General features: G+C 44.6%; 1 protein-coding gene across 12 annotated transcripts in view; it reads left to right on the top strand.

The window, feature by feature from the left end:
* Nucleotides 1-19,896, top strand: part of Rreb1 (ras responsive element binding protein 1) — a 184,195-nt gene that overhangs the window by 81,077 nt on the left and 83,222 nt on the right. Inside the window, exon 1 of one of the 12 annotated variants that reach the window (XM_050142721.1) lies at nt 10,449-10,620. The exons of the other annotated variants lie outside the window; for them this stretch is intronic. The gene's annotated coding sequence lies outside the window, so the exon portion shown is untranslated. Of the gene's footprint in view, nt 1-10,448; nt 10,621-19,896 lie in introns of those variants that run through there. 12 annotated transcript variants of the gene reach the window in all.

Raw genomic sequence — 19,896 nt, 5'->3', positions numbered from 1 at the left:
TTGCATACGATTTGACTGCCTTCACCTCCAGTTAAAATAGCCTTAACTGAGCAGCTGTAGTATTGAGAGTATTTGGTTTGGTTTTGGCAGGTGAAACATGGTGGTTTTTTGCCTTCAGGGAGTTTTATGTTGTGAAAGGAATCCACAATGCTATGGACCCTGAGCCAAGTTCCCATGGGAAGGCCAGAGTTCGGGGAGGCTCTCTGGACTGGGTCTGCACTTCCAGGAAAAGCACAAGCAGGGGCTGAGGTCCCAGCAAGAGAGGGCAGGCTGGTTTGGAAGTCCAGGGTGTAATTTGCTGTTGAAGATGATGTACTGGAAGATAACAGGGTTTATGGGTTCCTTAAGAGCCCAGGACAGGTAAGGCAGAAGTTGATCTTCCCAGCTCCTGGTTACAGGAATCCTAGGATCTGAGCGGAGTAGGGACAGTTTGCCCTGCTGGGGTCTTGGTGATGTCTTCAAGAAGGAGAATGGTTTGAACTTTGGTGCTTTGGTGTGGCCACCATGACCCCTAGCAGAGAATACATCCCAGGGCATCTGGTATGGGATGCACTAAGCTGAGTGCTTAAGATTTGTTAATTGCTCTGAGCCACTGCACTGATGTGCACACACACGAGGAAATCTTTTCTTTCCGCGTGGACTTGCTGAAAAGCTGAATCACATTCTCTGGCTCCCTACTGGACTCCATAGCTCCCAATTCGGGTGAGCCACACCTTTGCGAGGTGGCTCAGTAGCAGGCTGCTGGGTTCTAGTTAGGCCTCTACCTGGAATCTTGGGCTCTTTTCTCTTTGGTCTGGGAAGCTCTTTTAGGGTGTGTTGTGTTTATAAGTTGGCAGTTGAGCCTCGGGTATCAGTAGGAAAACTTGTACACACCTAGGTGGAGAGAGCTGCCCGTCGGTCAGGACAGCAGATCTTACTGTGGACATGCCCAGGGTCTCAGTGTGCTGCTCACGGTACCTGAGCCCATCTCCTTTCTTTCTTCATCCTGGCTTTGGGGTTGCTGGCTTCTGTCTCAGTCCACAAGGAGAAAAGGGACCCAGGACTTCCTAACCTGCCCTCCGCAGGGCAGGGCAAGTCTGGATTTATGGCTTTTTACTGATAATAAGCCCCAGATCATTTTGATCCTCTACAGCTAACTGGCCTTCCTCTAGAAACCTGCAAAGCAGTGGTAAATCCCTTTGCACTGCATTGCTTTGCGCCCCTCGGCCTCTGGTAAAGCTGGAAGTGCCTGACAGAGAGGCAGCCAGAGCCAGGGGCCCACATAATCCACACGCTCTGGACGTCACCCCGGGTGACTCAGATTCAGTTGCGTTTGCCATTTCACAACCACCTGCATCTGATCTCCCTCCGGGCAAACTCTCTGCCTGGCGCCTGGTACTAGGAGCATAGTGCTCTTCCAGGGATGGCTTTTCCCAGCTGCTGCTGCTGCTGCTTCTTTTTTTTAAAGAAGCAGGTGTCGTGAGTGTTGAACCAGCCCTGTGCCTTTTCCCTGCTGCCCTCCTAACAGCGCTGGCAAGTGTGTATACTTACTGTTTCAGAGATGGGAAAGATAGGAGCTGAGGTGGCTGCCCTAGTCCTCATCGTTGGGACACATCTTTGCATTCGCCTAATGAGGTCATTGTTGCTTCCATCTTACACATAAAGAAGTGTGGGGGTGCTTAGAGAGATGTGGCTAATTTGTCTAGGGTCACTAGTAAGTCAAAATGACAAACTTCAAGTCCAGGCCAGGGTCCCACAGTGCCCTTAATTCTTGCTCCTTTGCAGCCGCTCCCCCTTCCCCCCAGACAGGGTTTCTCTGTGTAGCTTTGAAGCCTGTCCTAGAACTCACTGTGTAGACCAGGCTGGCCTCGAACTCACAGAAGGACTGCCTCCCGAGCACTGGGATTAGAGGCATGCGCCAACAACACCTGGCTGCTCCTTTGCAGTTTTATTAAGTAAAATAGTTTTCTCCTTTGTGACTGACATAGCCTATTACTTCCCATTGGGTTCATTTTTTATTTGTTTGGATTGTTCTCCCCCATTGTAAAACGCAGAAGAAACGGAAGAAATGTATATCAAGTGTCCAGTAAGTGTCAGACATTCTATTTATTTATTTATTTATTTATTTATTTATTTATTCCTAAAAGGGGGTGAAACCAGGTTTCTTTATCCGGGAGTGTTTTGCTCCATGAGGCCTTTTGGTCCTTTTAAAACTTTGTTGTCCTTGTTGCATACCAAGTGCTGGTGCATCACTGGGTGCTCGGTCAGTGGTCACTGAGGACAGGATGGCTGAGGCAGGGTCACTTTACCTGTTGAACAGGTGTAGACACGAGGCGGGATTTGGGTGTGCAGCCCGCGGTGTCTTGCTCAGAAAGGGCCTTTGCGTTTCACACTGCAGGTTTTTGTTTTTGCTTATAAAAAGCAGATCCTTTTTACACATGTTAAGGGAGAGTAATCAGATCTATGCCGTGGGATTACAGAGCATGATATAAAACCCTATAAATACCCGATTCCGGCACCGTATAAACAGTGGAGAAACTGAGCTGTATTTGTTGCTTGGCATGTGTCTTCGTTTTAGGCTGGATTACCGCACACATTAGCGCAGCTGGAAATGCACGAGTCAGTGGAACGCTCGGGAGCGGTTTTTTTTTTTTTAAATCGAACATCCCTGCCTCTGCTTTTTTCTTCTCAAGTCAAGTAGGTAGTAAAATTGACAAGTCAGTTCAACTGTACTTGGGTGAGTAGTGAGGAAGGGCAGGATTTGGTTAGTCTCTTCTCTAATCTTCGTTTACAACAACCATTCTAGTTCGCTTGCTCTCCGTACTCCTTAAGTAGGCTGTGGTGCCCAGGTGTGGACCGTTGGCCAGATTTCCTTACGCATCAGCATGCCCTGTCTAGCCATGAGGCCCAGTGTTTGTCTTTGTTGGTTTTCCTGAACACTCATGGTGGAGCTACAGTTTCTCGGGTTATGGTGTTAGCAAGTAGTTTATCAATAAATCTGCCAGCAGCTGATAAGTCAGAATCACACTATGGTTGTAAAAATGTTTGTATTCATGGTAGATAATGAGGCATTTGAAGAAAAAGTGATTTGGCACCTGTTTAAGATAAAGAATTACAAAGAAAATAGCCCTAAGGACTTAAAAAATCATTTTTTCCTGTAATATTTATTTTTATTTTATGCACATAAGCGTTGTGCTTAAGTGTGTTTACATCACATGCATGCTTAGCACGAAGGGAGGTCAGAAGAGGGAACTGGAGTCCCCTGGAACTGGAGTCATGGGTTGTTGGAAGCTACCATGTGGGTACCAAGAACTGAACCTGTGTTCTCTGTAAGAGCAAGTGCTTTTAACTGCTGAACCACCTCTCTAACCTTTGTTGGATTTTTTTAATATTTATTTATTATGTATACAATATTCTGTCTGTGTGTATGTCTACAGGCCAGAAAAGGGTACCAGACCCCATTACAGATGGTTGTGAGCCACCATGTGGTTGCTGGGAATTGAACTCAGGACCTTTGGAAGAACAGGCAATGCTCTTAACCTCTGAGCCATCTCTCCAGCCCTTGTTGGATTTTTTAAAAATTATTTTCCCACATAAGATACATACATAGTCACTGGGGGAAGTGAATTAAAAGATTAATATGAGCAGAAAAGAAAGTAGGAGTATGCCTACAAATCTGAAAACACCATTATTGCCAGTGTATGTCTTTATAGATGCCCTATGGGTTGGGGGGGTTCTCATGCAGGCCAGGCTGGTCTTAGTCTCCCAGAATTGCAGGCATGCACCGCCATGCAGGTGGTTGTACGCTGTGCCAAGGATAGAATCCAGGGCTTCGTGTATGCTAGGTGAGCACTCTCGCCGGTGAGCACATCTCCAGCTGTGCAGGACTTTTTTTTCTCGGGCGAACACAGTATGATTCATTTGTGGATGAGAAACTTCATTTTTATACACCTCCTTATGTTGTACTATATCTTTTTCAAATTTAAAAATATCTGACAAGTCTTTCCTGACATAGTTAACGTGGCATAACTGTCACATTGTTTTGACGTGACATCATCTGGAGGGCCAGGTCATAGGCAATATTTCAATTAGTTTTTACTCCCTAGGTTCTCATTAAGGGGAGGAGAGATGTTTTCTTGTTATTTATTTATTTTTAAAGATTTGTTTATTTTATGTGCATTGATGTTTTGGCTGCATGTGTATGTCTGTGTGAGGGTGTGGGACTGGAGTTACAGACAGCCCTTAGCTGCCAGGTGGGTGCCGGGAATTGAACCTGCATCCTCAGGAAGACCAGCCAGTGCTCTTAACCATGGAGCTGTCCCTCCAGCCCCCATGTTTCCTTTTCTAAACGAAGTCAGTCTAGGATTTGGTATTTTGAACACCATCATTAATTGGTTTACCTTTATGTAAGAAAACACTAACTGATAAAAGTGTGTTTGTTTTTGTGGAGCGTGTGATCTTTCATCGTAGTATCCGGAACAAGCTGAAGTCAGCAATGACAAAGAAATTGAGTAGTTCAAGAAGTCCCTCCGTAGGGCCAGACTCCAAGCTGGAGTTGTAGCAAGGCTCCATCCACACTTGCTTTCCAACTGAAAACAGAACAAAAATCTTTTTAAAATTTGGAATAAAGAATTGTTAGGGGAGTGAGAAAGAGGGGCCAGGCTCCTTGTTTGGGGTCTTTGAAATGGGGGTCTCACATCTAGGAGCAAAGTTCTTTTTTGCTTAACTACGTAGTACTATGGATATGACATGTCATTTACCAGTGGTTGTGTGTCTGTTGAGATATTTTGTTTTAATCAGTCATCATATTTGCACAGTTTTTCATATATATATTGCACAGTCTTCAAATATAAGGACTGTTGTTACTATTACTAATATGTATGTATGTGTATACACACATGTATTTGCAAGGCTAGGCCTTGAACCTACAGTCTTATACTAACTGAGCATAGTCTGTCACTAAGCCACATCCCCGGCCTTATGGATTGCTCTCTTTTTTAAATTAACATGTATTTTCATACATGCTTTGTGTTGATTTCTCTCTCTGAATCTCTTAATGTAAAAAGATAAACTACAATTCTAGGTGGCTATGGTAATGCACACTTGTGAATCCCGGAGGCAGGAAGCAGGACCTGACTGAGCCTTAGGGGCAGCCTGACCTATAAGTGGATAGTTAGCTCTACAAAGCAAAATTGGCTGGGAATGGTGGCTTGTGCCTTTAATCCCAGCACTCAGGAGGCCGTGGCCAGCTGTGAGACCAGCCTGGTCTACATAGAGAGTTCCAGGCTAGAGGGTTATATAGTGGGAATTCATCTTAAATCTTCAAGACCAAGTATGACTTTATATTTTTAGAATATGTTGGAAGGTCCATAATAGCATTTTAGTGGCATTTATTATCATTAATTATAGCAGAGTCTTCATATACTCAGAAAGGAACAGTACTTACATGTACTGGTAGATAACTTGCCCAAGAGATAATTGACTGGGTTCCTTGAAACAGCTCCCCAGAGGCTCCTGCCTCAGACAGTTCCTGTGTGTGAATCACTCTAAGGTCTTCTGTCAGGAAAATAACTCTTAGGTCAGTTCTGAACTGTCAATGGAATCCCTTGCCTTAGTCCAGGAATGGCTGCGGAGTCGTTATGGAGTGCTTTGGAGTTAGGGCCGTTCTTCGGCACCTTAGAAAGATTTGTTTCATTCCTACTGCCCCATCAGTAGGATGCCTTTCCCTTAGCAGTTTCCAGTGCAACCCTTTGACTGACATTCATTTTAGAGCAAAAAATTGAGTTAGGGGAGGGAATTCAATCTGCCAGATTGTCTGAGCATTCCTCTTGCTATGATTCCCTGAAAAGACCCTTTTAATTGTCCACTATGACCTGTTAGCATGAGCACCCAGTTTTAATTACATTTAGTCTTTGTTTGTTTTAAATCTCTGAAATGGGCAGACTATATTTCTTGTGCTGTATTCCTAGGTGAGAAAATGATGCCTCTAGGCAGTTTGTTGTTGTTGTTTTTCTTAGCAGAGCTTACAGAGAAACTTTGGGAGGAGACGGTATTGTCTTCTCACACAAAGGAAAAGGGCCATAAATCTAGGGAAACTCTAAACATCTCCAAAGTGGCTTCAAGGTGGAGCCACAGCAGAGAGCCATCCCGTGGAAGGAGAACTTCCTCAGAAACCTTATCTCCATTTCCTCCGCTTGTGTTTCCCTCATTTTAAAACGGGATGCCTCCTGTCATCACCAGGGACAACAGGGTTACTGCACCTTTGAACTCGCCACGGTGCAGGCAGAGGCGGCAAGCATCTCATTGAAATGGGTGGGCCTTGTTATCCGTAGGAAGACCTTTCCACCCACCATTCCCTGCTTTCTAAGAGCCTGGGCTAGAAGCGGGTATTCTGTTTACATTTTAGGCGGGCCTGTGTGTGCTCCAAAAACATTTAACGTGTCTCTATTTCAAGCCTTTCCAAGTCGCTCACGGAACTTTAGGCAGCTGCTTAGCAAAGAAGAGCAGGCAGTGACTGCTTATCAACTGACCATTGAGAAAGCACAGGGGTCGCGAAGCCAGTCTCCCTAGGTGTGTAGATGCAATGCAGGCAGGGATGATTTGAGGCAGTAGGTCTGTCTTGTGAGGGAGATGGCAGGTGACTAGACAGTCAGCCAGGCCTCAGTTGAAGAACTTGTGGCCATCTGTCCTATGTACCTTTGCTTGGTAAGCTCAGCTGCAAGGCAGGCTCCTTTGCCGTGACCAGAGGCCCTGGTTACTTTTGGTACACAGTGACCTCATGAAGGTCTCAGGGGGAAAGAAGCTCTCGAAACAGAGTGTAAGAATTCCAAAGCCATTTTACCAGCTCAATTCCGGCCGAGGTTTGAGGTGGAGAGTGCCTTTGTAGATGTTAGTGATTAGAATTTTTTTTTTTTAAAAAAGATAGAAATGAGTTGTAATGGAAATCTTAGGGTTTTACTTTGTTTTGAAGTCTTAATTGCCTCGGAATATTTCACCTTCTGTAGCTTACTTTGGGTATTAAGTGGAATGGAGATAATTAGAAATAAACACTTCTCTATGTGAAAGAAGTTATTTGAGAAAGGGGTTATAAAAATATGTATATATGTAAAAAACAGCCTAGGAGTACATATGTAATTTTTTTTTCTGAGTAGACCTTCCTTGAAAAGAAGGTGAATTTTTTTAAGTGTAACAGACCATAAAGTAAATAACATTCTCCAAAGACATAAGTCTATAAACAAAGCTTAAATATCTTTATTTAAAATGGATTAAGTTCTGAAGCCTAATGCTTTTTAAGTGTTGTCTTATCAGGTGACTTACAAAGTGTGTCACTAATCATATGTGTTGCCCTTAGAATTTCATTAAAAAGGCATGCACTGGCTCATAGATTCTTATATGCGGCGGCGGCAGCAGTGAAACAGAAACTGGATACAAATACGGAGGAGGGTAAAAAGATGAGGTCGTCGCACACCTGGCTGCCTCCCTACCCTTCCTTTCCCAACTCTGCCCCATTGCGAGGCTCTTGCAGAAGATGGAGGAAGCTCTGCTCTTTGGGTCATCATCCTGGATCCGGGCATGGGAGTGGCTGGGCACTGAGTCCTTCCTCAAGAGCTCCAAGCTGACTCTTTATAGGCTGTCAGGAGGTGGGCAGTCCCGTCCTCAGGCTCTCCCAGAAAGGCCTGGGAGGAGCAGGGAGGAACAGGGAGAATGTTCTGCTCCCCTGGACTCTTCCTCCCCACCCCTGAGGTGCAGGGAGGAGGTAGTAGGGAGTTGGAATCCAGGGAGCAGGGCTGAAGGCTGTCACTGCCTTTGTCTGCACTGGCCAGGCTGCTGCGGCCCAGAGATTGCTTAGCTGTTGGTCCTGCCCTCTTCATATTTGGGTGTTCTGGAAATGCATCTGATGAGTTTACAGTGAACTCACACGAGTAGCGCACACACATACATGTTTAGATATGTCGGATACAGAGGCAAATTAAACCAAGAAGCCAAATGTTGAGGGTTTTGTTGTTTTTTTCTAAGGAATTGAAACTGGCTTTTCTGGCCCAACGGTGGAGTGGAGTGAGTGGCTTGCTCAAATTACTCCAGGTAGTTGTTTGTTGTTTAGGTCACTAAAAATGACTCGGAAAGGTGCGGTGTTGAAGTGAGGCTTGGAAGGTTCCCCTGGTGCTTTGCTGGAAGAAGAGGATGGGAGAAGTCATTTGGCCCTGGCCTGACTCCTCCTCTTCCTCTCCCGGCCCGGAGCTGCGGCTGCCTGGTGCTCTGTGCTGTGGCCGGATTTTCAAGTATTTTTCAGTTTTCAGTATCATCAGTCATCACATCCAGGGTTCCTTTTCGTTTTCAAGGGCACCCAGTCTAACGGTTAAGCCCCCTTCAGTGTGCCTCCTCACTGTGCCAGCCGGGGAGGTTGATAATGTTAACTGATGCCCTGTCAGTGTGAAAAAGCATCTGTTAATTAGGCTTGCACACAAATACACGCGCGCGCACACACACACACACACACACACACACAGCTGATGTGCAATTTTACTCAAGGATGTTAAAGACCCAAATCTTTGGGGGGGGGGAGAATGAAGAAAGACTGGTACTTTATCCCGTTTAACCTGCTTGTTGGTTAACTAGGCATTTGTGCCTGATTCTAGAGGTGTAGAAAATGCCGGTAACGGTGGTATTCAACGGACACCAAACTGTTGTCCAAATACTTCAGTTAGACTTGGGCTTCTTTCTTAATTGGTGGGAAGGAAAACCCACCCAGAAAAAGGAGGAAACTGTGACTTTCATTGGACATTTAAGCTCTTCATGCTGAAGGATCTAAAGAACACATGTGCTTCTTTTTAATTAAGTGCTCATTTGTGCTTTTTCAAAACAGTAGCTGTCCGAATCCCTCAAGATTTTGAGCTGCTCAAAATGCTGCATTGATGTAAAGCTTCAGCAAATGAAAGTTTGGTACTTGTCACCCAAGGTCAAAAAGTAGCTTTTGCTGTCTGAAGTCCATATAGATAGGTGTATTTCTTTGCTGCTATTTTTAAAAATTGTTCTGGAAATTGAGGGTTTGGTTTTTGTTGTTGTTTGTTTTGTTTTAGTTTCTCTTTCTTTTTTTTTTTAGGGTTTTATAGTAAGATTTATCAGTACCAGGAATTCATAAGCTAGTTAAGGCGCCATGCACTATACAAATGAATAAGGTGGCGTATTAGAAGAATACTGTGATGCCTTGGTAGGAATAATTAGATGAAACATGCCTTTGCTTTTTTTTCCTGCAACTTCCTTGCTTTCTGGAGAGTGATCATCAGTAACAAGAATGTGCTCTATTTTTTTAATATATATAAATCTAAACAGTTCCAAGTGTAAGTTGTTTTTTTTTTTTTTACTTTAAATCTCACTGACTTGGTGTGTGATGTCTCGCCAAAGGCTCTCATGTTAGAGCACACCTCAGCGTTCGTAATGAACGACTCTGTGGCCCACTGAATGAATTTAATATGTTAATACTCCTGTAAGGCCCAGAATTGCTTGGCTGCCCCTTGCCCTGCCTGCCTGGTACTGGCTGAAAAGGTACCATTGTTTGTTCTGCAAACACTGGGTGATGTTTGTTTCCAAGGTGACTGATTCTATTGGTGCTCTTTATGCAAGGGGTATGGGAAAGAGAAAGTTAGCTTTAAACACCTGAGAGCATCCTAATTGTGACACGGTCTATGTATGTTGGGTGTGTAGAGGTTGAAATTATGTTAGCTGAGATTATTTGGGGGAGAAAAGGGATAAAATAGAAATGAGAAATACAGTGCGAGTTACTAGCAAGTTCTGCTATATAATCCACTATATAGTAAATGTATAAAGAGATGCTAAGAATCAAATCTACTTAGGTTGAAGTAAACTGTTTACATTGGAAAATTAAAGAGCTAAGGGAAAGATTTTAGACGATAATTGTGAGAAATATTAACCTTTTTTTCCCCTTCTGAGTTATGTATGTACAAAGACTATTCAGATAAATACTTGGCAGTATAATTAAAATTGGTCATTGATAAAGTATATGGGCCTTCCAAAAAATGACAACATGAAATACAAATTTGTTTCAGTTTTAAGTTTTATGGAATTGTTTTTCTGACAACTAGAAGGGTCATTAATGTGTATTTCTTCCACAAAACTTCTACAGGCGACAAAATAGATCAAAAAGCATCCTTTCATGGGTGATATATATTGACATAACTCGTTAAACTTGGGACATTGAGAATTTTTAGGTTTCAACTAGAGAAGAATATCTTCACCCCCACCCCCCTACAGTACATGGATGCGGTTAACAGAACTTTGCCTTTTCACTCCTATCTGGCCCAGTACAGTTCATGCGCAGGTTTCAGTAAACATTAACTACTTTTATCAGGGCTTGCAGTGTACTGAATGGTTAGTAAAGAGAGTGGACTGCAAGAGACAGATGAAAATGAGAGTCCAAGGTCAGGTGGCTGTTGAATTTTTTTTTTTTAATTATTGAGAATTGAGGGCAAAAGCAAGTCTTTGTGAGGCCTACCATTTTATATGTGGAGGCTAACACAGATTTGTCCAGATGCCTTGAGTGGCAAGGCCAGCTGACTTTAGAGACTCACGAAAAAGCATCCTTCAAGGATAAAAGGTTCTCGAGGCCTCAGCGAAAAAAATGAGGTAACACTTATGTCACAGGGATTTCCCTTATTCTTTTCTAAAAGATGCTTCGTGTTGACCGTCTGATCTCCATTTGTATTTCTAGAGTTAGCCCAGTAACTCGTAAACCAAAGTGCTAGAATTCATATTGCCAAATATAGAATAAACAGGCAAGTTTCACATATCATGTAATATTCCAGAACTTTGGCTGTCATTTGGGTTCTTTTTTTTTTTTTTTCTTAGCGAAAATGGAAAAATCTCAACACGGATAACTAAGCCTTAGTCTTCCTGTCCCTCCGACCCCGGGTTTTAAGGCGCTCACAGCCGTCGCCCGCCCGTTTGCCCGGCGGCCGGTCAGGTCTGGGAATGCTCCGACGACTGTGGCGGCGACCTCGAGGTGAATGTTGGAGGAACTTAAAAGCCCTCGGTGTAAGCCTTAAAAGTGCTTGGGCGCTCTCAGGCCCAGGTCTGTCCTCGTCAGGACCAGGTCTGCACGCCGGGTGACCGGCGGGGCATCGGCTCGCACTGGGGAAGGGCATGAGGTGGGCAGCCATTACGAAGGCGTGCTCGGCGCGGGCGGTTGGCACGGGGTGAGGGATGAGGCGTCTGAGCCGCCGATCCCGGCCCTCTAGGGCCTGTGGTGACCTCCTCAGCCGAGGAGCTGGCCGCGCTTGTCCAGGCTCCTCGGGACCTGCACGAAGCCCGCCCGCCCGCTCGCCTCACCTCAGCTCAGCTCGAGTGCTGGGCACTCTGCGAGCGGACCACGGAGCTGTCAGTCAGGCCAGCAGCGTCGCCGATTGGCTGACGCGCCGGTTGGGGGCAGAGCCGGGCGCTGGGCATCCCTGCTGGGACCTTGAAGCTCTTCTCCTCTCAGGATCTCTCTCCTCAGGCTCTCACCTCACTGCAGCCCTGACGGGGTGCAGCAGCCGAGTGGCAACCAAAGGTCTTCAGAGCCGATTGCGCCACGACGCCTTCCAAAGACTTCTCTCAGGGAGAGCTTAGAAAATGTGGGTGCCCTGAGCAAGACCCTCTTCCTCCTTCTGGGTAGTTCGAGGGCTTCTAGCTCGTGGCCACGTTTACAGTTTCGGAAGTTTTCCGAGGCCTGCGCTGGCCTGCTCGCAGAATGTCCCCCCCCCCCGCGCCCCCTAACAAGTCCCCGTAAGACTCTGGGGTTTCCCCCACGATGGCTGCGGCTCTCTGGAGGGTGGTACTGGACCCGCAGGAGGCCCCCGTGGAGCAGGAAGTCAGGGACTTCCACGTGGGGACAGCAGCAGAGTGGCAGCAGCCAGGTGGCCGAGTGTGCGAGTGGAGCCTTAGCGCGGCCTTTCTGGATTCCTGGGTGGGGGCGGGGAGGGGAGCGTTTCTAAAATGACGCTCATTCGGAAAACAGAGGAAGAGGCCCTGAAGGGGCCTAGGGCTTTGCATTCTTCGTGGGGAGCCCCCCCCCATGCTACAGTCCCTCTGCTGAAAGTGGGGCGCCCTTGTCTTCTTTGAATGATGTTTCAGGTTTCTCTTCTTGGGACCAGTTAGGAAAAAATGAGCATGCTTAGCTGTTGGTGAGGTTTCTTGATGTTCTGAACTTGGGCATCACCAAAGGGGATACCGTTGCTACTGCTCCAGTTGGGCAAGGGTTGCTTGCCACGGAGCCGGCTTGCTGAGTATGCGCTGTCTTACTGTAATCCACAGGGTCAGCCTCGAAGCTTCCTGACGGGTGCTCTACCATCATGCAACTAACTCTGCAAAGAGCTGAGCCAGGGCCAGGGATGTAGCCTCGGATAAGTGGCCCTCGCATATAGCCACTGCAGGGGCCTAGAGATTTGCCTCCTCTGCTAGCTTAGGTCAAGGCTAGAACCAGGTAATTCGGTGCGTTTGTGTCAAAAACTTCTGTGTGAAAAACCCTGTCTCGAAAAACCCAAACGCTTCCGATGAGTTGGGTATGGTGGCGTACGCCTTTATTCCGAGCATCTCTGTGAGTTTAAGGTAGCTAGAGCTACATACCCCCCCCCCAATCTGATGAGGCAAATAGATGTTTTGTGTGTGTGTGTGGTTTTTGTTTTTAAACGTGCATAGACACTCATGTGGGTCATAGGGGAGTTTCCAAGAGTCCATTCTCAGTGTTTCCTGGGATTGAGTTTGGAACAGACACCTTTACCCTCAGGGCCAATCTCACAAATCCAGCAACTAGGTGTTTTTTTTTTTTTTTTTTAAAAAGACCAATGAAAGGAGAATTGGTAAACCCCAAATTATCCTAGCTGTTCGCTTGCTGCAAAGCTGAGTTGGCTATTAAGCAGGCTGGTGTGGCGCCTGCACTAGAACCACCATGGCCCTCAGCACCGGCAGGTGTAAATGCCACTAATTAATTTTTTAAGAACTTGGAGCTCTGACAGAATTATCAGGGATGCTGAGTAGCAGGTACCAGATGTTTCTTTTGTTATAAAGCCATGGAGATGTAGCATCTCAGGCAATCAGGCTATGGACGTTTAATCGCCTAATCTGGTGTTATGGGGCTTGGAGTGTTGAATATTTTCTTTGAGGGGAGAAGAGGGCGTGGATTCTGGTTCCTAATGTGCCTTTTCCCCCTCCCAGGGTTATCTTAGGTGGAGATGTTGACTCAATTATCATTAGGCCCAGGTCCTGGTAGAAGAGGGTTAAATAGTACTTGGGGGCCTCTTTATCTGAACCGTTTTTGCCACAGCTGAAGTTGTCCGCCTGTGTCTCTAACTGAATTCAGTCCTTGTACACTGGGGGACAACAGTACAGTCAGCAGCTCATCGTGTCTAGCAGGCTTTACAAGCCTCTGAACAGCTTTGCCTTTTGCAGTTCATGAATGCACCATTTGTTGTTTGGAGCACAACTGTTAGATACAACTGGTCTTGCAGCCCACTCTGCTTGTGTTGTGACCAGTGAGCATCAGCGGAGATGGATTCCTCCCCCAACCCTTGCTTTTTTTTTTTTTTTTTTTTTTTTTTTTTTTTTTTTTTTTTTTTTTTTTTTTTTTTNTTTTTTTTTTTTTTTTTTTTTTTACTGTAAATCCTATTTTGTCCACACTAGAATTTCTTTGACCCATTTCACATTTTTCAAATGTGTAATTTTCAGAAATAAGGTTTTAGTTTTCTAAGAGTGGTCTGAGATTTCTGAATAGACATTTTAGTTGGTTAAAGAAAGATTTATTTGGGGGGGGCTTTTGCACACATGCTTTTTTGTAAGTCAAAACCTTTATTGTGACTTTGAGGCTGAGTTTTTGATTGAAGTTAGGAAGTTCTTTGTACATCATCTCTTCATCAAATATTGCCTTCAATTCAGAATTTAAGATTAATTTATAAATGCTTTCATAGAAAATATAAGCATGAAGTGATGGGTTTGATTTAACCACTTTATAATGTATACATATATCAAAACATTATATACTATAAATAAATACAGCCCTCTACCCCCCAGGGCTAAGACTCAACCCAGAGTCTTTGCTGTGCTAGGCAGTGACTACCACTGAGGTGTATGTCCAGCTTGGCAAGTTTTGTCAATCACACCATAATAAAACTTATTAATTAAAAAGTAATTTAAGAGAAGCTGGCAGTTAAACTGTAATATGGTATTCTCAAGTGTTTCTAGAATACTTCTGGATAACTTGATCGTTCTTAAAACGGGACTCTAATGCTCATGTTAGGATTTTTACTTCTGTTTCTTTCCCTGATGGGTTGCAGCAGCTGTTTACATTGAAATTATCCCTCCTTTATAGTTTAATGTATTTCTGCTGGAGAACATTAGCACCCCTTTCTTCTGTGCTTTTCATGTCCACGTTATTGTTCTGACCACTGTTGGATCTTGGGTGGGCCGCGATGAATTTCTGTTAGAAGCATCCTATGACAACTGATTCCACGTGCATTGATAACCGAGCTCCTCTAAAATGATACTGTCAGGTTGCTGCAAATGAAGAAGCTTTGTGTAGTTGAATCTTTGATTTGTTTTTTTGGTTTGGTTTTGAAACCAGGGTCTTAACAGGCCTTGGCTGGCTTGGGCTTGCTTTGTAGACTAGATTAACCTTGAACTCAGAAACACTTGCCTCTGCCCAAGTTCTGGCACTAAAGGCCTGTGCCACCCACCACCCCCTGCTGTGTAGTTAAATCTTATTTTTTTTTTCTTTCTTTTTTTTGAGACAGTCTTAACTATGCAGCCCAGGCTGACCTCCATCAGAGACATTACAAAGACACAGGATTATATTTGTGTTTTTGTTGAAAATTGGCATAAACAAACACATAGAGGAAGAAAGTAGAGTCTGGTGTGAGCTCTTTGTCACGTCACTGTTCTTTTGTGAAGATGTCTCCTAAGCAGCAGATGGGGTGGGGAGGCAAACTCATGGTTAAGGGTTCTCAACTGCAGCCTTCTCGGGGGCCCGTCCTTAACTTTTAAAGCGTGTTTTACATACGCAGCGTCCCATGTTTCCGTGCTTGGTTTTGATCTGTGCGTTTAAAATGCATGAAGTTGCAGATAGTTCTCCCTTTACAGTAGTTTGTGTGTGTTTAATTATGTGTGTCCTTTGAAATGGCAACGAAAACACCACCAGGAATTACCAGCAGGTAGAAACTGCTTTTCCTATGTCAGAACAGCCCGGGTGGCTTAGTGGATGCTTCTGTTGCTAAGCAGGTAGGTTTCTGGTCTGGAGGCTACCCATTAACCCTGTAAGTGCCTAACGAAAGGCAAGCTGAAAAGATAAAGAAAATTAGCCTGTTTTCTCCAGCATCCTGCTTTGTCTGAGAGCTTGGGAAGTGGACATAGAGAAGCTTAAACATGATTGTCACATTCGGAGGGGAAGGTGGGGAGCTGAGAAGATGGTGAGGACTCCGGCTTAGCCGTTTTCACTGGGGTGAAGGCTCCATCTAGTAGCTGATAGGGAGGGTCTCAGCAATATGATCAAAATTATAGGTTGGATTGCATTGAGGAATGGGTTTAGCTCTTCGGTAGTTTTCTCTTTTAGCCTGCCTTTAATTGCCCACAGGGCTGTGAGGAGAGGAAGAAGGAAGAAAGGGGTGGCTGTTTGCATCCCTTTGCCAGAAAGGAGTTAGTTAACAGAACATACCACAGAACAGGTTGGGCAAGACTGTTAAAGTCAGTGATGAAGCCTGCCTCCCCCTCTTCTCCTCTTCCTCTCTCCTCTTCTGCCTTCTCCTTGCTTTACAGCATTCAGGACTTTAAAACATCTTTGGGTTCTGGCCTACACCCCCACCCCCACCCCAAGTCACAGTCTGGCTTCCCCTCTCCTAATCAGAACACTTGATGTGAATAAAATACTTTGTGCAGATGAGGAGCTTGTCCGCGACAGGCAGGCTGTGTGGCCAGCTGTTTCTCGAGCAGCCGATGGTGCCCTCTGTCATGTAACATAGGCCCTATTCAGCTGCAGCATTCTTGAGTATGCATTTATGCCTCTGGGACTGTGGAGTGCACAGCTTGGGAGGGAGGGGGAATGTGGAGGCAGGATGAGGAAGGGAAGTGTGTGCATTCGCACAGACTTGGAGCACTGAGCCACTCAAATGCCACTAAGTCAGGAGACACTGCTGTTTGAAACACGTGCGTTTAACTCTGACTTGTGGGGTGTCTGGGGGCCTAGGATGCAGGAGAACTGGGTTTGTTGCAGGCCGGTCCGTGTCTGATATAAGTTCTACGTGGTGTTTGCGTCCATTCATCCCATCAACATACCATATATAGTCATGTTTGAGCTCACTATAACATCACAGGGGAAGCACTCCCGATGCACAGTTCCTTTCTTGCGCAGAAGCAGGCTCACAGAGGCTATTTCTGGTCTGTGGTGGCCTCCTGTCTTTAGGGATGGGGAGAAGAGGCTCTTGCTTTCCATATTTACACGGTTTCTAATGTTTCTGATTCTTGTTTGCCTGGCGCTCTGAGAGCTAAACGAGTCTCACTGCTATGGGAAGAAAGACGGGATCCTCTGAGTGCATCTGTTTCAGAATCAAAGTCTGTTATTCTTACTGTCTTTAGTATCACATACGTTTCGTTTTATGGTCCCTGGTCTCCCACTGTTCTGAGAGCATCTTTTGATGGTGTTAGGGTGAGCCATAACCCTGTAACTTGTATTTACTGGTGGCCACGGAGAAGTCTTCCTCCTGTTTCTTTTTCAGCCTTCCCTGAACTGACCAGATTATTTCCCACGTGTCACCTTAAGATGTCCAGGTCAGGTCACGTAGCTTCTGTGGAACTGGTGGCAGCATTCAAACTGGGTCAGCTGAGTTGAGGAGGTGGCAACGAGAAAGGAAAAAAAAGCAGTCGCTTTGCCCCGTACCTTAAATGCTGTATTTTAGCTTGGAGTGAGCGTCAGGGCATTTCTGGTTCAGATAAGACACGTCTGTGTGCACACCACACCATCCATCCCCCAGCCCCTGCACACCTTATTCCTCCTTGCCTTGGAGTGTGTTCTTTTCAGGATATGTGAACTCGAGGGAAAAGACAGTTTGCCAAGCTGGGACTTGGAATACTATGAAAGTAACAAGATGGGCACTTTCTGTTTTGTTTTCTTTAGTTAGCCTCGTCAGAGTGGATTTATATCTGACTGTGTGGCAAGTTAATTGTTCCATTCTTCCCCTTTGTGTCTATCAAGCCTCACCGGGAAGCTCTAAATGCAGTAGAACAAAGTTATCATTTTTATAACTTCAGTTCCTTAATTTACATAATTGTGTTTTTTCCCAAGTAGTGCAGGTTGGCTAATAAGTTTAAGTTTCTTCAAAAGCATCAATAAGTTCAAATTGAAAAATAAAAAAAGCGCTGGGCACTCCAGAGGCAGATAGAGCTCTGTGAGTTTAAAACCAGAATGATATACATAGAGAGACCTTGTCTCAAAAATAAACAAAAACCAAACAAATGTCTAAAGAGGTGGCTCAGTAGTTGAGAGCACTGGCCACTCTGCAAAGGACCCAGATTTGATTTGTGGCAGCTCAGAACGGTCTGTACCACCAGCTCCGGGAGATCTGGCCCCCTCTTCTGTCTTCTTTGTATTCTGCATGTATGTGGTACACAGAGATGCACCAAGAGAAAACAAAACAGACCAAAAAAAAAAAAATCAAAGCACTTTCAAGTGATCTACATTTGTTTCTAGATTATTATGAGCATAATTGCTAATTATTACTAGTAGTTTCTAAATATTACATAATGTTTAGAAGAATGACACCTGAGTACTTCCAGATGGCCTGCTATCACCATGGAGACAGTAGTCAATCCGTTAGTATGTAGTTATCTTCTGTGTACGGCATCACTTATGTGGAGGTCACTTATTTAGCATGCTCAGGTCCAGAATGAGTGAGAGCTAATGGGGCGATTTATATAAAATAAAGTTTTAAAAGCCACACAAGTTAAATCCTGGCAATAATCAAATAACCTTGATTTGTGTGGTGTCCTAGCATTATTTTGTTGTTATTTTGAGACAGGATTTCTCTGTATATAACGCTGGCTATTCTGGAACTCACTCTATAGAGCAGGCTGGCTTCAAACTCAAGAGATCCGCCTGCCTCTGCATCCCTAGTGCTGGGATTAAAGGTGTGCACCACCACTGCCCAGTTTTGTTTATATTCTTAATGTGAATTGTCTTTTGTGTTTATAACTAAAGTAATATGCCACTGTTTTTTTAAACAAAAAAGTTAGAACTTTTTATGTGTCTGATTGTTTTGCTTGAAAGTATGTCTGTGCACCATATGGCTGTCTGGTGCCCATGGAGGTCAGTAAAGGGCATCAGATCTTCTGTAACTGAGTTACAGACAATTGTGAGACACTGTATAGGTGATGGGAATAGAACCCGGCTCCTCTGTGTGAACAAGTGCTCTTAACTGTTGAGCCATCTGTCCAGTCCTAAGATGCCATTGTTTTTGTTTTTAAAACTTTTCTGTTTTAAAGAAAGCAGATGCCTCCACACCAGAAAAGTCCTGGGTACCCTGTAAGACACTAGAAAAGGGATCTTGGACTTGGACTGTGCTGTAAGATTTATTTTATTATTGCATAGATATGTGTGGTTATTTGCATGTAAGGGTGGGTGCCTGAAGAGGGCATCAGATATTCAATGTGGATGCTGGGAACCACACTCAAGTCCTTTGCAAGAGCAGCAAACCTTCTTAAATGAGTCAGCTCTAGTCTGATTGTGTGTGTGTGTTGTGTTGTGGTTTTGTTGTTGTTTGTTTGTTTTTTAAGAGTCAGGGCCCTTCTTTGTAGGCCAGGCTGGCTTTAAACTAACTACTGTTCTTTTGCTTCAGCCTTCTGTGTGCCGGGATAGTTTTTTGTAGACTTTTCATCATGCCCAGAAGGACCAGATCTAATAGTCACTTGTGGATACATTAGCTTTCAATATATTAACTTTAAGACTTATTCTGTACATTTAAATTTGCTGTAGTACATTGCTTACACTGATGTAAGGATAGTATAAAGTTCCTTTTCAGATAAGCCCTTGGTGTTTTTTTCTATGCAAAATTGTTTGTTTGAATTTTTAGAGTTAAAATTGAGTCTAGCCAGTATCTAGGGAAACTTTGACTCCAGATTGCCACACTAAAGGTGGAAAGGATTCTCTTACCTTGCAGTCATTTTCTCAGAGTGTCAGGCAGTCTGAAAAGCACATTTGAATTATATATAAGAAATAGGAATTAATCGTCTATATGTTAGCTGCCCAGATTAGCTAGAAAGGTAATTAGAAGCCAGGACTTCCCAAGAAGCAAGTGCTAGGTTTGGGGGCTGTCCCTTTGAAGTGGGAATAGCACAGAGGATTTGTCCAGAAAGAGTGTTGCTGAGAGGTTGGAATAGTTTGTCTTTGAAATTTGTGGCAACTGGAAGAAGTGATCTGTAGCAGGTTGTGAAGGCGGCTCCATTTGTCATCTCCGCTGGTAGGTGGAGCCTCAGGGACACTGTTAGCAGAGTGGTAGAACTGGAGGTGCGGGTAGGGAAGTGTCCAGGCTTGGAATGGAATAGCCTCTGGCTGCCTGGAGAGCGGGCCCTGTGAATCACAGGCATAGAGAGCTTTGTTCCCTTGGAGCTGATGGGTAGGGAGCAGGAAAGTGCATGCTCCCAGTTCTTCCTCTGATGTCCCTGCAGAATTCTGAAGCCATCACAGCTGTTGCTGGGCTGTTAGTTGCCCGTCAGCCTGTCATGTCCACTATTTAAGAAGCTCTTTCCCCTTTATAAATACTATAAATATAAGTTTAAATAGATATACTACCAACCAGCTTTGAAGTTGGTTAAAATTTCTCTTACCGATATCAAGTTAGTTATCAAGAGGGTGAGGAAACCCAAGGAGAAAAATTTGATCAATTGATT

This window comes from Alexandromys fortis, unplaced genomic scaffold, assembly GCF_014885135.2.
Source record: "Alexandromys fortis isolate MF-2015 unplaced genomic scaffold, M_Fortis_MF-2015_v1.1 scaffold_5, whole genome shotgun sequence".
Classification (NCBI taxonomy): Eukaryota; Metazoa; Chordata; class Mammalia; order Rodentia; family Cricetidae; genus Alexandromys; species Alexandromys fortis.
Note: the sequence above shows the minus strand (reverse complement) of the source record. Positions and strands in the feature narration are given on the sequence as shown.